Source organism: Arachis ipaensis, chromosome B03, assembly GCF_000816755.2.
Source record: "Arachis ipaensis cultivar K30076 chromosome B03, Araip1.1, whole genome shotgun sequence".
NCBI classification, from domain to species: domain Eukaryota; kingdom Viridiplantae; phylum Streptophyta; class Magnoliopsida; order Fabales; family Fabaceae; genus Arachis; species Arachis ipaensis.
The window spans coordinates 71861974-71878599 of record NC_029787.2 but is presented as its reverse complement, the minus strand read 5'-3'; positions in this window follow the sequence as shown (position 1 = coordinate 71878599).

Sequence of the window (16626 nt, the reverse complement as noted above, 5' to 3'; positions counted from 1 at the left end):
CGTACTGAGCACGGATTTATACACTAGTATATATTAAAATATAAAAGACATGAAAAGTATATAAAACAACAAAAAGGTATAGTAAGCTTTGAGAAATGAGGGGTGTGAATAAGACTCCTTTTTATTTATTTTAAAGATAACTTCGAACTTTCTATAAATATATGGGATTTTTCTATTTTTGTCTCATGAATCTAAAAAACAAGAAAATAAAACAGAGGAAAGAAAGGAGATGACTTTAGTCTCTTGTTTGTAACTTGATTCAACCTCTACATGCAATCATATTGTTTTCATCACAATTATAGCAGAATTTTATTATAATAAAATTCTGATTACATGCACAAATTCAATGCCAAAAATTGGAACCAAAACCTTCTTCCTAAGTCTAGAAAAAGTTGGACCTCTACGAAGCTCTTGAGAATGTCAAAACAAAACTCTAAACCAGAGCAACAAAACGCCAAGCAGATATAGAACACAAATTCATGTTTTGTTTTTCTTTGTCTAATCTCTCTTGCCGTTTTTCTCTTGACTTTTCTTATATTTCTCACATAATATATTGGTCTTTTTCTGATTCAGAAATATGGAAGACAAAAGACTAGAAACCTAACATGATTTTAAGTTTTATGTCATGCTAACCATTATAACCCTTATTATTTTTGAAAAATTTAATTATGAATAAGTTATGTTTAATTTTATTTTATTAAATAATTGAGTTTTTTATTATAAAAATTATTTTTATTGAAGATATTTAAATTAAATTTTATGATAATGAGTTTAAATTTATTAAGAATTTCATTCTATTTAATTAGATATTTTGCTTAATTCAAATTAATAATTTAAATATTTTCTTAATTAAAATTTAAAGTCCTAGTAATTAAAAAATAATTAGAATATCTCTAATTTTAAATTAGGTAGCTATTTGAAACTAATTAGTAAGTTGACTAATAAATTATGTTCTTAAAAAATTAATGAATTTTATTTGATTTTAAACTACTATTCCATCCTCTAATTTTATTAAAATTTTTACACTACCTTTATCCTTTTTACCAAACTCTAAAATCCGTAATTTTTACATCAACTCTAACCCTAATTTCATCCATTCACACACTCCCTCACATCTCAGCCACCACTCAGCTTCTTCACTAACACACACACAAGAATCAAAAGAGAAGAAGGAGGAGGAAGAAAAGAGAGGAGAGCGAGACGGCGTTGGCAAGCCAAAGTGACGGCGTTGCCATTGCCGTCAAGTGAAGGAGAAAGAGTGAGAGGGAGTGACACATGAGAGAGAAAGACCGAGAGAGAATGTGCAATCGAAGAGAGGAAGAAGGGTGTCTCGTCGCCATCATGCTTCGTTGTCGCTGCTGCCATAGTCACCATCGCCATCGAGACCACCATCGTTGCCAGATAGGGTGGAGGAGAATGGATGTGAGTGGGGAAAAAAGGGAGAGCACGGTTGCATGATCGTCATCTTCCACAGCCGTTGTTAGAGGCTGCCGCCATTGCTATGATTGTAATTGATCCTCACGCCGTCGCAAGAATCGCTGCCAGAGGGGAGTAGCTGCTGTGGCCACCGTCCTGCCATGCCAGTCACTATCATCATCACCGGGTTGTTGGATCACCAAAGCCGCTATTACTCCATTCTTTTTTTTTTCTTTTTAGTTTTAGTAACTCATTCTTGTTCCGCAATCTTCATTGCTATAGTTCTGTTATAAGCTTGATTAAGAATTTAGAGACGTTAACATCTTAGGGCTGAGCTACTGCGAGCCGTGATTGTTGATGCTCTGAAGGAATCAATGCTGCTACTGCTCCATTCTCTTATTTCTACTTACTTGCAGTAATTTCCTATTATAAAACCCTCACCGTTATTGTGGTGTTATTAGTTTCTTATGCTAAAAATTTTGAGGTGTCGATGTCATAGGTTAAATTGCCGTAATCGCGTGCTGTAATTGTTGCTGTCGCTACTACGAGGGAATGTTGGTGTGGTTGTTGTTGGTGCTGCCGCGAGTTAGGATGAAAGGGGTCACGCTTAATTTTGTGGGTTTCAACTATTTGAGGTAGGGGTGATGCATGAGCATCTTTAGTTGTTTTCTTTATTAGTTTTTCAAAAAAGTTAGTGAATTCCCTATTCTTAATTGAGATTTTAGTGCTTTAATCAATATTTCTTAAAGTTTCCTTGATCTTTGATATGTATGGAAAAGTGTTGAAAACAAGCAAGAATAAGGATGAAAAGAAGCAAGTAAGAGAACCACTAAAAGCAAGCAAGGAGAGGCAAATAGAGAAGCCTCTTATAGAACAAACAGAAAGATCCCTTGACCAAGCATGCAAAAATTGAAGCCCTAGGAGTGTCAAAGAAGACCATGCATATAACGCATGATACTATGCGTATAACACATAGCAAAAGTACATCTCTAGTGGCTAAATCCACTCCATGTGTACTTCTTGGGAGTTCCATGCGTACTACTTGAGCTCCATGCGTATATGTGATGCAAAATTAGCGGCGTTCAAAAGTCTACATCCAGACTTTCTAATGATATATAATAGTTATAGTGGTCATGCGTCAAAGGCAGCCACACTCAAGCCACCAAAAGTACTCTAGGGTTGCCAAGTGCCATGCTTATAACGTGGGAATTCCTATGTTATATGTGAGAAGCCAAACAGAGGCCAAGAATCCCAAATTGCACTTCCAATAGCAAAGAAAAACCATGTGTTATACTTGAAGACCCATGCGTATAATGCAAGGGCCAAATTGCACCTCCTAGCAAAACCATGTGTTATACTTGAAGACCCATGTGTTAAATTGTTGCTTGTCTCCAAGCAACCAAAAACAGGATAGGTTTGACACCTCACTTTCCTTTGAAGTTCAGAGGCATTGGCATCTCTTGGAACTAGAATCCGGATGATATTATTGAGTTTCTTAGTTTAGATTTTCTTGATTCTTGAACACAGCTTCTTTTTTAGCCTGGCCGTGACCTTAAGCGTTTTGTTTTCCACTATTACCACCGGATACATAAATACCACAGACACTTAACTGGAAGAATCCTTTGGATTCGAATTTAGCTTTGCTTAAGTCCTAGATAGAGGTATCCAGAGTTCTTAGGCACACTCTTTTACTTTCGGGATCACGACTTTAACTGCTCAGTCTCAAGCTTTTCACTTGATACCTGCACACCACAAGCATTTAGTTAGGGGAAGCAGCTCAATTGAGTTTTTTAGGCCAAGATTTTATTTCTGTTGACCCTCCTAACCATTGATGCTCCAAGCCTTGGATCCTAACTCTCCATTTCCTTTCTTTTGAGCTTTTTGGATTTTTCTTTCGCTTTTTCTCCTTTTTTTCGATTTTTCTTCTTGCTTTCTTGCTTTTTCTGCTGTTTTTTTTTTTGCTTCAAGAATCAATATTTTTGGTTTTTTTAGAGACTCAATAATATTTCTCTAAATTCACTGTTCTTCAAGAGCTAATACACTTAACTTCAACATTAAACATGCACAATTAATTCATCATTGTGGGGATAATTTAGCAGAACTTAAAAGATTTTTTTCTTTTTCCAAAAAAAATGATACATTTAGATATTCAATGCAAGGCCACCACATCAAAATAATTAGAGATAAGTCATGATATACTCAAAAATTATGCACTCACTGCTTCTAAAAGAGAATAAAACTTTATTTAAGTTTAATGGAATGACAAGTGGGATAGTTTATACTTATTTAACAAAAATAAACATTACTTACTCAAATTGAATATGGAAATCTACTAGTAATCATGCAACCTAGAACTAGGAAAACAGAAAATAAAGTACTGGAATCAAGAACTTGATAGGGGGTGAAACTCAACCACCTTGTTCATGGTGGTCACTGCTCTCTTCAGAAGATGTCTTCTGACGCTTCAGATCTTCTAGTTCTCTCCCTTGCCTTTCTTGCTCCTTAACCAGTTTGCACAGCATGCAAGACTGGTTTTTTTGTTCTTCTCTCAATTGATCCAGAGTGGATTGCAACTGTGCAACAGATGTCACCAGCTAATTCCAATACTCAATTGGAGGGATACTCTGATCTTGGGGTGGCTCAAGTGTCTTTCTCTTAGGCTGATCATTTGGCTGCTGGATCTTGTCCAGAACTGGCCCCTTGGCATTCTCCATACTCTCCTTGGTAATTGGGTTTTCTGTGGGGATGCATGTGTCTCTGTCAATAAGGACTCTTGCCACACTACACAGGCGAGAGATGAGATTTGGGAAGGCCAGCTTGGCCTAAGTGGAGGTCTTGTTTGCGAATTTGTAGAATTCACAAGGAATTATTTGATGGACCTCTACCTCATTATCCATCATAATGCAATGGATTATTACTGCTCTCCTAATGGTAACTTCAGAACGATTGCTAGTGGGAAGTGTGGAGCGTCCCACGAAGTCCAGCCAACCCCTGGCAACTGGTTTGAGATCCATTCTTCTTAGCTGGTTTGGTTTGTTCTTCTTATCCAGGATCCATTTAGATCCGGGAAGACATATATCTTCAAGGACTTAATCCAGCTTTGGATTGGCTACCACTCTCCTATTAAAGGAGTTAGGATCGTCTTTTTGCGGGGTAATTTGAGGATCTCCCTCACCTTATCCAAATCAAAGTGCAGCACTTTTTCTTGAACCATGGTGCGCGAAGTATGAAATCCCTATCCATCTAGCCTTTGCTTTTTTGTCATCCACAGATTTGCATAGAATTCCTGGATCATCTTTTTACCAACTTTGGTTCTGGGGTTGGCTAGAATTTCCCAATCTCTCATTCTGGTCTGTTCTTAGATTTCTGGGTATTCATCTTCTTTTAAGTCAAACTTGACCTCTGAAATCACTGTCTGCTTGTACATCACCTCATAGTAATGTTCCTCATGTTGCTTGGAACAAAATCTAAAAGGTTTGAAAAAAACTGTTGGTAGGGCAACTTCTTTCCTGTTTCTTGAAGTGGGTCTTCAACCTTTTGGAGCCATGGGGGTGAACAAGTAAAAAGCAACACTTTTCCAACACCAAACTTAAAAGCTTTGCTCGTTCCGAGCAAAGAGAAGAAGAGGGAGGAGAGGAGAAGAATGCGAATGGAGGGGGGATGAGGGAGGTTGTGTGGTACGAATGATTATATATAGGGAGGGTGAGGAGGGCTTTCGAAAATCAAATAAAAAAGATAAAAAAGATATGATTCAAAATCTTTTAAAAAGATATGAAAGATAAGATTTAAAATTATTAAAGATATGATAAGGATAAAAAAGATAAGATGTAAACTATTAAAGATATGAAAAAGATTTAAAAGTTTAATAAAAGATTTGAAAAAGAATTGAAAAAGATTTGAAATTTTGAAAAAGAATTAAGAAAGATTTGAAAAGAAATTGATTTTAAAAGATGATGTTTAAGAGATCTTTGTTTAAAAAGAGTTGAATCAAAAGTAGTTGATTTTAGAAAAGATATTTTGAAATAAGAGGAGAGATGATTAAAAAGATAAGGTTTGAAAAAGATGTGGATTGAGAAAGTCAAATCTCCCTACCCTAGTTGGGGCGTTGAACGCCCAGAATACCCCTATTTTGGCGTTCAACGCCAGGCACATACCCCTCATGGGCGTTGAACGCCCAGCCTTGCTCCCTAGCTGGCGTTCAATGCTAGGCTTCGTTCCCCCTTAGGGCGTTGAAAGCCTAGAATGCTCTTATTCTGGCGTTTAATGCCAGCAAGCTCCCTTATGGACGTTTGAACACCCATCCTACCCCTTTTCTGGCGTTCAACGCCAGCAAGGTGCTTCCTCCAGGGTGCTCTGTTTTCAGTTCTGAATATTTCTGTCCCTGTTCTAAGAGGTATACATGATCACAAACGTTAGAAAGTAAAGTAATTATGAAAATCAATTGAAATTGAAGGAAAATTAAATCAAAGGAGAATAAATAAAGAAACAGAAAACATTACTATACTACTAATCATTGGGTTGCCTCCCAACAAGCACTTCTTTACTGTCATTAGCTGGACTTCACTGTACTTATTGTAGTAGCAGGGTAGAGCTTTCTTGCTCAACGTTTCCCCCTAAGTAATGTTTGACACTCTGTCCATTAATAGTAAACCTCTTATCAGAGTATTTACCTTGGAGTTCTATGTGTCCATAGGGTGACACGTTAGTGACCAAAAATGGTTCTGTCCAACGTGACTTGAATTTTCCAGGGAAGAGCTTGAGCCTAGAGTTGAAGAGCAGAACCTTCTGGCCTTGTTCAAAGACACTGGAAGATATTTTCCTGTCTTGCCACCTCTTGGCTTTCTCTTTATAGATTTGTTCATTCTCGAATGCATCAAGTCAGAATTCATCCAATTCATTCAGTTGGAGTAACATTTTTTCTCCTACTGCCTTAGCATCAAGATTGAGGAATCTGGTTACCCAGTAGGCCTTGTGTTCCAGTTCTCTTGGCAAATGGCATGCCTTCCCATAAACCAATTGATATGGTGACGTTCCTATAGGGGTCTTGAAAGCCGTCCTGTAAGCCTAGAGAGCATCATCAAGTTTCCTTACCCAATCCTTTCTAAAGGTACTTACGGTTCTTTCCAGGATTCTTTTTAGTTCCCTGTTGGATATCTCAGCTTGTCCATTTGTCTGTGGGTGATATGGGGTTGCCACTTTATGACGAACGCCATAACGGTGCAAAATAGAGTTAAGCTGTCTGTTGCAGAAATGACTGCCTCCATCACTAAATAGTGTCCGTGGGATACCAAACTTGCTGAAGATATGTTTTCGGAGGAACTTCATCACTACTCTGGCATCATTAGCGGGTGAGGCGGCTGCCTTAACCCATTTAGACACGTAGTCCACTGCCACAAGGATGTACATGTTTGAGAATGAAGGTGGGAAATGTCCCATGAAATCTATTCTCCATACATCAAACAACTCAATCTCTAGGATCCCTTGCTGAGGCATGTCGTGACTATAAGGGAGGTTGCCAGCCCGTTGGCAACTGTCACAGTTACGGACAAACTCTAGGGCATCCTTAAAGAGTGTTGGCCAGTAAAAGCCACTTTGAAGGACCTTGGTGGCTGTTCGCTCACCTCCAAAGTGTCCTCCATAGTCTAAGCCATGGCAATGCCATAGGATTCTCTGTCCTTCCTCTTCAGACACACATCGACAGATTATACCGTCTGAGCATCTCTTGAAGAGATATGGTTCATCCCACAAGTAGTACTTTACATCATGTATGAGTCTTCGAGCTTGCTGTCTACTGTATTCCTTGGAAATGAAATTTATGGCGGCTGTGCGTCTGGATTGCAAAGAGTTGCTCATCAGGAAAGGTGTTAGATACCTCAGTAGAGGGAGGGGAAGTCCCTGCTACTGGTTCAATCCTAGACAAGTGGTCAGCCACTTGTTTTCTAATCTTTTTCTGTCTCTGATTTCTATATCATACTCTTGCAGGAGTAGCACCCATCTTATCAGCCTTGGCTTAGAGTCTTGCTTGGTGAGAAGGTATTTGAGAGCAGCATGGTCAGTGTAGATAATAACCTTAAACCCTATTAGATAAGATCTGAATGTGTCAATGGCATAAACCACTACAAGTAATTCCTTCTCTGTGGTAGTATAGTTTTTCTATGCATCATTTAGAACACGACTGGTATAATAAAAGACATGCAGGAGCTTGTCATGTCTCTGCCCCAGAACTGTGCCAATGGCATGGTCACTGGCATCACACATTAATTCGAATGGTAGGTCCCAGTTGGGTACAGAAATGATGGGTGCAGTGATAAGCTTGGCTTTCAGAGTTTTAAAGGCATGCAGGCACTCTTTGTCAAAAACAAATGAAGTGTCAGTAGCTAATAAGTTACACAGGGGCTTTGCAATTTTTGAAAAATCCTTTATGAACCTCCTGTAAAATCCTGCATGTCCTAGGAAACTTCTGATTGCCTTAACATTAGTGGGTGGTGGTAATCCCACCTTAGCTTAATCCACCTCTATCCTTTTGTTTGAAATCTGATGTCCAAGAACAATTCTATCAGTTACCATGAAATAAAATTTTTCCCAGTTCAAAACCAGGTTTGTTTCTTGCCATCGTTTCAGGACTAAGGCCAGATGGTCAAGGCAGTTATCAAATGAATCTCCAAAGACAGAGAAATCATCCATGAACACTTCAAGGAAATTCTCAACCATATCAGAGAAAATGGAGAACATACACCTCTGAAAGGTGGCAGGTGCATTGCATAGGCCAAATGGCATTCTTTTGTAAGCAAACACTCCATATGGGCATGTGAATGCTGTCTTCTCTTGATCCTGAGGATCTACTGCAATTTGATTATAACCTGAATAACTATCCAGGAAGTAGTAGAATGCATACCTTGCTAGTCTCTCTAGCATCTTATCTATGAATGGTAAAGAAAAATGATCCTTTCTTGTGGCATTGTTGAGTCTCCTATAGTCAATACACATATGGCACTCTGTAGCTGTTCTTGTGAGAATCAGTTCATTTTTCTCATTGTGAACCACTATCATTCCTTCCTTTTTGGGTACAACTTGGACAGCTCTCACCCAGGGGCAGTCTGAAATAGGATAAAAATAATCCCAGCCTTCCACAGCTTTGTGACTTCTTTTTGCACCACTTCCTTCATAGCTGGATTTAGGCGCCTTTGTGGTTGCATCACTGGTTTGGCGTCATCTTATAGCCAGATTTTGTGCATGTATCGGGCTGGACTAATGCCCTTAAGGTCACTTATGGTCCACCCAAGAGTAGTCTTGTGTGTCTTTAGCACTCGGATTAGTGCTTCTTCTTCCTGTGGCTCTAGAGCAGAGCTTATAATCACAGGGTAAGTGGCCCCATCTCCTAGAAATACATATTTCAAGGATGATAGTAACGGCTTGAGCTCGAATTTGGGAGGCTTAGCCTCCTCTTTAGGAGATTTTGAAGTCTCCCTTGTTTCTTCTGGTGCCTCCGAGTTAATCTTGGCATCATCAAAGATGTCATCCAGATCTTCTTCGAGTATTTGAACTACATTCACTTCTTTCACCAGGGAGTCAATGAAATTAATGCTGATGCACTCCTCTGGGGTGTTTGAATGCTGCATGGCCTTAACAGCATTCAGCACGAATTCATCCTCATTGACTCTCAAGGTTAGTTGTCCTTTTTGCACGTCAATAAGGATCCTTTCTATAGCCAGGAAGGGTCTCCCTAAAATAAGGGATGCACTCTTGTACTCTTCCATCTCAAGTACCACAAAATCTGTGGAAAAAGCAAAGGGTCCAACTCTAACAATCATGTCTTCAACCACGCCTGACGAAAACTTGACAGACCCATCAGTAAGCTGAAGGCATATGTGGGTTGGCTTGACTTTCTGAGCTAAATAGAGCCTCTTTATTAATGATGTAGGCATCAGGTTAATGCGTGTTCCAAGGTCACATAGGGATGTCCTTGTGTAGGCATCCCCTAGGGTGCATGGTATCATAAAGCTCCCAAGATCCTGAAGCTTCTCTGGTAAGCTCTTCTGGATTACTACACTGCATTCTTCAGTGAGGAAGAGTATCTCTACCTCTCTCCAATCCTTCTTATGACTTAATATATCCTTCATGAACTTAGCATAGGAAGGTATCTGTTTAAGAGCCTCTGTAAAAGGGATATTGATCTTTAGTGTCTTGAGATAGTCTATAAAGCGGGCAAACTATTTATCCTTTTCTGCTTATCAGAGCTTCTGGAGAAATGACATCTTGGTCTTGTACTCATCAGCCTTAGTTAATGTAGGCTGAGTACCTACAGTGCTTGAAGAGGGGTTACTGGTTTGCTAAGGAGGGATGTTCTCAGCACTTGTACGTGTCTGATCACCCCTGCTTGGGCGTTCAACGCCCTTGCTGTCCTCTTCCTGGCATTCAACGCTAGAAGTACCCCCTTCTGGGTGTTGAACGCTAATGGCACTCCTCCCTGTGCATTCAACGCCCTTAGAGGTGCCTTGGACTGCAGTCGGTTCATCTTCTGTCAGCTTCTTTTTCCCTTGTCTCTTGTTGTTCTGAGGTTGAGTGTTCAGGGTCTTTCCACTCCTAAGTTGGATAGCTTGACACTCTTCTTTTATCTATTCAGATAATTGCTGTCTACCTTGACTAAGCTGTGTCTCTATGTTCCTATTGGAAGCTCGAGTTTCTTGCAAAGCCTCTTGTAATTCCAACAACTGTTGTGCAAGGGAGCGTAGCTGCTGAGTTGATGTGCCACTTTGTTCTGGAGGGTTAGATTTAGTAGCTATTGCCTTAACCTCTACTTTTGTTGAAGTCTCATTAGATGAGTACAGATGCTGGTTGCTGACAACTGTCTCAATGAGTTCATGAGCTTCCTCAATCGTCTTCCTTATGTGTATAGAACCACCAGTCGAGTGGTCTAGAAATATTCTAGCCACGTCTATGAGCCCGTAATAAAAGATGTCTAGTTGCACCCATTCTGAAAACATTTCAGTGGGGCATTTCTGGAGCATCCTTCTGTACCTTCTCCAAGCATCATGAAGAAATTCATTATCCTCTTGTCTGAAGCCTTGAATGTCCATTCTTAGCTAGGTGAGCTTCTTTGGAGGAAAGTATTGATTCAAAAACTTGTTTACTAGCTGACTCCATGTTTTCAGGCTAGATTTGGGTTGGTTATCCAACTACCTCTTTGCTTGATCCTTTACAGCAAAGGGAAATACTAGCAATCTGTAGACATCCTAGTCCACTCCATCAGTGTGTACTATGTTAGCTATTTGCAAGAAATTTGCAATGAACTCTGTGGGTTCTTGGTGCACGAATTTCCACACTTCGTACAACTAAACCAGCAAGTGCATTGGGTCGTCCAAGTAATACCTGAGCGAGTCAGGGTCGATCCCACAAGGATTGTGGTTTGAAACAAGCTATGGTTATCTTGTAGATCTTAGTCAGGTGGATAGAAGAAGTAAGTATGCTGTTTAAAGCGCATAAAATTGGAATAAGATGGAATTACAATGCTTGATTATAACCAGTGGTAAGAAGATGGTTAAGGCTTGGAGATGCTTTGTTCTTCTAGATAACTCTGATTTTACTGTCTTCTTCAACTGTGAATGATTTCTTCTATGGCAAGCTGTATGTGATCAACGCCGGTTGAGAGGTCGCCAATGCTTCTCCAGATCTGAATCCTAGGGTTAGTGTAGATCTATTCTGATTGAGGGTGAAGCTCCTGTAGTCCATTCTCCTTACTGATCCTACTCAAAACGCCACAAACAAGGTCGAATCTTCTGGATCAGAGAATGCTGTGCCTTTGGGTTCTATCCTCTACCACAAAAACTCTAATCTCCCCATACCTCGGCTAAACTGATGTTTCGAGAAGTCTCCAACGAAGTCGTGGATTAGCCGTCTAAGAGATGTATAATCAAGCTAGTGGTTCATCATTGTTCGATGAAAGGCACACTCTGAACCCATGTAGAATGAGATAACCTTGTTCCAGTTCAACTCATTCATAATGATGAAGAACAAAGATACATCTTAGAATCGAGAATCAAACACGGATTGAAAAGAAACAGTAATACTTTTATTGATCCATAAAATTCAGCAAAGCTCCTCCCCTCAACCTAGGAGGTTTAGAAACTCATACTGATAGAAGATACAATATGAAAAAAGTGTAAAGTGTCTAAGAGATCTGAATAGTGTAAAAATTCTCAAATAAATACTAGACTAATGACTAAAGATTACATAAGAAGGATAAAACAGTCTTTTAGTGCCAAAATCCACTTTTGGGCCTACTTGGCGAGTGTTTGGGCTGAGCCTTGATGGGATCCATGTCCTAGGAGGCCTCTAGGGCATTGAACGCTGGCTAGGGGATCCTTTAAGGGCATTGGATGCTGGTCTCTTCTCCTTTGGGCGCTGGACGCTAGAATAGGACAGGAGGCTAGCGTTGGACGCCAGTTTTGGGCCTTCAATTCTGAAGCAAAGTATGGACTATTATATATTGATGAAAAGCTCTGGATATTAGCTTCCATAGTCATTGAGATTTGAGAACGCTCCATTCGGATGTCTGTAGCTCCAGAAAAGCTCTTTCGAGTGCAGGGAGGTCAGATCCGAACAGCATTTGCAGCACTTTCTTTGTCTCTGAATCAGAATTTTGCTCCAGCTCCTCAATTTCAGCCAGAAAATACCTGAAATTGCATAAAAACACACAAGCTCAAAGTAGAATCCAAAAATGTGAATTTTGCACTAAAACCTATGAAAACTAAATAAAACTTAAACAAAACATACTAAAAACTATATGAAAATGATGGCAAAAAGCATATAAAATATCCACTCATCAGTTCTTCCTATGGAAGTCCATGATAATGACATCTTTGCTGCACCATAGTAATCAGTTGAGGGTTTATCTCAACATTGCTTGCTCTAATAGTGGGTATACTAATACTTCTTCCATAGAAGTCAGGAGTGGGGGCCGTATAAGACCCCAAGGTTCTTCTAAACTGTTCATTCCCATTTGGGTCCATAATGAACTCATCCTATTCCTTTACACACAGTCAAGAAACAAGAAAATGGAAAGGTAGGTGTCTCTACGTCAGAGTATAGAGCACTTCCAGTGAGGTAAAGATAAGAAGAATGGAGGTAGAGGAAGAGATGGAATTCGAATGTGAGGGGAGTAAGAGAATTCAAATTTTTAGAAGAAAAAAAATTAAAATTAAAATTATTTTTGTTTTATTTTATTTATTTAATTGATTTTTGAAAATAACAAAGAAATTAAAAGTTAAAACAACTAATTAACTAAAAGGATTTGAAAATTAAATGTGATTTTAAAAGTAGTTTTCGAAAATAAAAGAAAGAAAAAGTCAAACAAAGATTTAAATTTAGAAGAAAGCAAAGAGTTGAAATTTAAAAGTTTTGAATTTAAAAAGAAGATAACATAAATAAGTTTTTAAAATTTAAAAAGAAAGATAAGATAAATATTTAAGAAAGATGAGATTTAAAATTTTTGGAAATCAAACATTAAAAGATAGTAAAGATTTAAACAGATAAGAATTTGAAATTTATTTTTTTAAAAGAAGATAAGATGGGAAAGATTTAAAGTAAAAAGATATGATAAAGATTTGAAAAGATTTGAAAAGATAAGATTTAAAATTTAAAATTTAAACTTTACTAACAAGAGAATATCAAACTTAAAACTTTTAAATTAAGATAAGAAAATATAGCAAGATTTTCGAAAATTTAAATAAAGATATTTAATATATATATATTTTAATTTTTGAATTTTCAAGAAAAAGAAAAGCAACTAAGAGACACCAAACTTAAAAATTTAAGATCATATGACACAAATTTTCAAAAAATAAAGAAAAAATAACTAAACGACACAAAACTTAAAATTTTTAAAATCAAACAGGAAAAATTACCAAGAACAATTCGAATATCAAGAAGGGAAAATAAGAACACTTTCGAAAATTTAAAGAAAAAGATGAAGACAGACGGGACACCAAACTTAAAAACTGACACCAGACTCAAACAAAAATAAAGATTACTAAAGAAAAAAAGAGTTTGAAAATTTTTTGAAAAAGAAAACAAAAGACACAAACAAAAGAGTAAGATTATTATTTGCCCTTTCAATCTGTAAAAAGTACCTAATCTAAGCAACAAGATAGTCCGGTAATTTGTCAATCTTGAACAATCCCCGACAATGGCACCAAAAATTTGGTGCGCGAAATTGAACTCCGCACAACTGAACCGACAATTGTACCGGGTCGTCCAAGTTATATCTCACGTGAGTGAGGGTCGAATCCCACGGAGATTATCGGATTGACCAAGTAATGGCTATCTTGTAAATCTTAGTCAGGTGATTAGAAAAGATGGTTGTTTGTTTGAAAGCATAAACGAAATAGTAAAGAACAAAATACCAGATTGATGTGAAAACAGTGATAAAAATTCAGTTAAGACTTCGGAGATGCGTATTCCTTCCGGATTAACTTTTCTTACTGTCTACTTCAATAACGAATGATTCATTCAATGGCAGCCGTAAGTGACTAACTCATGTCCTCTCATCAAGTTAATCTCTTCTAAACCACAACAGTCCACAATATCCGAGTAACTCATGCCCTCTCATCAAGTGACTCATGGCTTCTCACTGCAGCCGAAGATGGAGCTTTAAGCAATCCACTCCCCTTCGCAATCCTACTCAAAATGCCACACACCAGGTCAGATCTTCCAGATCAAAGAGTGCTGCTTCTCTTACTCTAGCCTTAGCACCACAGAGACCTCAATAACCCACGGTCAACGGGATTTCATGTCACGTATCCAAAGTTGCCCAGGCACGCTCTTGAAATCTGCAATGCATTCTCTAGTTTTAGTTCAATGCTATCCGGGTCTGGACTCACACGGAACCCATGTAGAACAAGGATGAATGTTATGATTCACCCCCAATTCATTGAGATTGAAGAACGAGAACACATAAGAGAATAGAATAAGACATATTGAAATAGAAACAGTAATATTATTAATCCATGAGAATCAACAGAGCTCCTAACCCTAATTTAGGAGGTTTAGTTGCTTATAGCTTATAGAAAATAGTGTGTAATTTGAAAATAGGGTGGAAGAAGATCCTAAACATCGGTGATCTTCTCCTTTTAATACTAATCTAATAACTAGAGATTACAGAATTAAGACAGACTGGACTTTTAATGCGAAAATCCACTTCTTGGGCCCAATTTGTGAGCGTTTAGCTGAGCTTGGGGTGACTCCACATGCTGAGACTCCTCTTGGGGTATTGGACGCCAGGCTTGCTCCCTTTTGGGCGTCCAAACACCAGCTTGCTCCCTTTAGGGCGTTGAAACACCAGGTAGCGGGTCAGATGGGCGTTCAACGCCCGTTTTGGGCCATCATTTCCAAAAATAAGTATGGATTATTATACATTTCTGGAAAGTCCTGGAACTTAGCTTTCCAATTCCTTTGAGAGCGCATCAATTGGACCTCTGTAGCTCCAAAAATGCTCGTTCAAATGCATGGAGGTCAGAATCTGACAACATCTGCAGCCCTTTCTCTGTCTCTAAATTAGGCTTTTGCAAAACTTGCCGGAATCACCCAAAAATCACCTAAAAACGTAGGAAAAATACCAAAACTCAAAGTAGCATCCAAAAAGTGATGTTTGCACTAAAACCTACTAAAACTTAATAAAATTTAACAAAACATAACCAAAAACAATAGGAAAACAATACTGAAAAGTGTATAAAATATCCGCTCATCACTTGGCTATTTGAAAAATTCTAAAATGACCTAGCCTTTTATGTCAGAGCCATTTTTCAAAATTCATGGAATTAAAACATGCTACATTTTGACTTTTGAGTTTATCTAGTATGAGGCGATACACATTATTACATCTCTTTGCTACAAATAATACTTCATCTGATTTTTCATTAACAGCAACACATTCTAATCTTTTGAAAATTACCGAAAACCTAGTGACAAACCCCATTTGTAGGGTTTATCTTGTATTGATTTTTGGGGATTTTATCACCTTTTACCCATATTTATTCAAGAAATAGCATGGTTTTGTATATTCTCCTTTAATTGTGCTTGAATGTGAAAACATGCTTTTTAGGACTCAAAATAGCTAAATTTAATTCACCTTGATTCTATTAGATGCCTTGATATGTTTGTTAAGTGATTTAAGGTTTAGGAGGCAAAGATTGGATCAAGGGAATGAAGAAAGAAAGCATGAAAAGTCGGAGAACTCATGAAGAAATGGAAGAACCGGAAAGCTGTCAAGCCGACCTCTTCGCACTTAATCGGCCATAACTTGAGCTACAGAGGTCCAAATGATGCGGTTCTAGTTGGGTTGGAAAGCTAACATCCGGGGCTTCGAAACGATATAAGATTTGCTATGGTTGAACCGCGCATGATGATGCGTACGCGCATAGTACGCGCACGCGCCGTTGCTGCCACCTGGTTCACTTAAAACAAAACGTGGCCAGCGAATTCTAAAGCCTTGTGGGCCCAATCCAACTCATTTTTTATGCTATTTAAGCCAAGGATTGAAGGGGGAATGGAGATACTTTTCATACTTGATGCCAAGGCATCTTAGGCTAGTTTCACTAGCATTTTTTTGATAGTTTTAGATGTTTTATGCATTTTCTTGAGCTTAAAGTAACCAAGAATGGTTAAAAGAAGAACAAAGCAATGAACCATCCAAACAGTATGATTTTGATGCAAATTTCATGAGTTTTTAGTTATATTACTTGAATGCTATGAATGGAAGATTTCTCATGAAATTTTGCAAGACTTTGATGCAATTGTTTGGATGATTTCAGGGAAGAAGAGGCTAGGCAAGGAAGCAACAAAGTCAATAAAGGAAGCTTGAAGCAACATAACAAGTCCACATACCAAAACTCCAACCAAAGATCATACCAAGCCACACAAAACACTTACTCTCAACCACCATATCATAGCCAAAATAATCAACCTGCTCAACCTAATCCGAACCAACAATTTCAAGATCAATTAAACAGGATAGAAGGAATGCTTGCAACCATAAGTCAAGACATAACCGAATTGAAAGCTTTTAAGGAAGAAGTGAATTCTAACCTGCAAAACCAAGGAGCTGCCATCCAGAAGCTAGAAAATCAAATTGCTTATTTGTCTAAGCAAACCCCTGGGACAAGCGGTTCTCATGCTGCCAAGGCTATTGCAAGGGAAGAATGTAAGGCCATAACC